Source organism: Schistocerca cancellata, chromosome 5, assembly GCF_023864275.1.
Source record: "Schistocerca cancellata isolate TAMUIC-IGC-003103 chromosome 5, iqSchCanc2.1, whole genome shotgun sequence".
NCBI classification, from domain to species: Eukaryota; Metazoa; Arthropoda; class Insecta; order Orthoptera; family Acrididae; genus Schistocerca; species Schistocerca cancellata.
The window spans coordinates 95,180,287-95,182,062 of NC_064630.1; the positions used below are offsets into that span (position 1 = coordinate 95,180,287).

Genomic DNA, 1,776 nt, shown 5'->3' on the forward strand with positions numbered 1-1,776 from the left:
AAACTACTTTGTGAACATCCACATCATTAAAAAGTGTGTCCCCACATGTTCTTTCAGCACGTTCATGGTGCAAAATCTGGACACCCTGATCAGCATCAGCATCTGTGCAGCCTTAGTCAAACTGATTGGAGCATTCCGCCATAATTTCACGGTGAATCTGTCTACAATTTAGACGTTTTCCCCACAAGAAGCGACGCTCTCGATACTTCAGCTTTGGAAAACGTTTCCAATTGCCACGACATTTCATTCACGCTCTTTGATGTCTCTGTTACTCAGCAGAAAAGTGTCTGGAAGAAGCACGGAACACTTACTCTCTTCTGATAATGCGCCGCTCTTATTGCCCAGTAGGCAACGGCCTTGCCGCAGTGGATGCACCGGTTTCCGTGAAATCACCGAAGTTAAGCGCTGTCGGGCGTGGTCGGCACTTGGATGGGTAACCATCTAGGCCGCCATGCGCTGTTGCCATTTGTCTGGGTGCACTCAGCCTCGTGATGCCAATTGAGGGGATACTCAACCGAATAGTAGCGGCTTCGGTCAAGAATACCATCATCACGACCGGGAGAGCGGTGTGCTGACCCCACGCCTCCCCTATCCGCATCCTCCTCTGAGAATGACACGGCGGTCGGATGGTCTCGGTAGGCCACTCGTGGCCTGAAGACGGAGTGCCTATTGCGAAGTGGTCTTAGAGTGGGACGATATGTGTAGCCTACGTACAACAGCAATGTTTTAAAGAGTGAAGCTGAATTTTAGGTGTCATTGTAATGCATGTATTCAGAGAGGAGGTCGCTACTCTGAACAGCCTCTACAAACCTAAGTTGCATCTATAAGGTGTAAATTGTTTGTCTACCATACAATAATTATCCATTTCTGACAGTTAGTTCTTTGTCTCAAAATAAGTGATTCAGGATCTTTCACTGTCTGCAAACTTTCGCTCTTAAAGGTTGAAGTACACTCTAGATGAAACATTTTACACCATGAATTATTTTGTGAATTAATTATAGATGAAGAACACCAATGAAGCGTCATAAATTATAATAATACATTTTTAATTTGTTGGTAAAAGGAATTGTGCAAATGCTTGCTACACAAGTCATTTGCCCATTTGCAGCTGCATATGTACCGCGATCTCACAATCCTCATTTACAATAACTCTGTTTCTCACATTGTGGGATGATGGGGTATGCAGTGCAACTTTTCTCTTTTAGACTATCATAAGAACAGATAATTTGGTTCGGATTTTGTGAAACGTTTGAAATTTTTCGATAATTTATAATCCAAATACGTATGACAGTTTACCAGGAAAACCAAATATGTAGTGTGAATCAATTATAATGTTTGAAACACTCAAAGAAGTGAGTAACAATGGGAACAAGTTGATCTGCTATTGAGACAAAAATTAGGTCGACGCATACAAATTAGAGGAAAAGTGAGAAATAGCGGAAGTGAAAGACTGTATGTCAAGTAATTGATCTCTTAAGTTAGTAAAAAATGCAAATCCTAGAGAGACTAGTATGTGGAGAAAGAAGAAAATGTGGAACAGCTTATTAACGTAAGAGAAATATGCTTAAAATAGATTCATAGCTTCGGGGCGTCTAATAGGTAAATAACACGTGTAAATATGGATCAGAAAATATTATATCCAACATGGAGTAAATAACATTATGTCCTCCTATTGATAATATTTCGTTTCGACGTTTGACCAACATTTTACACCATGTGCTTCGACGAGAATACTGCTGATATATAGCCGAGAGAGAAAGGCACGTCAGTCGCAAT

At 41.0% G+C, this 1,776-nt stretch overlaps 1 pseudogene; it reads left to right on the forward strand.

The window, feature by feature from the left end:
* The first annotated feature begins 347 nt into the window (after positions 1 to 347).
* Positions 348 to 465, forward strand: LOC126189093 (5S ribosomal RNA; annotated as a pseudogene).
* The last annotated feature ends 1,311 nt before the right edge of the window (positions 466 to 1,776 follow it).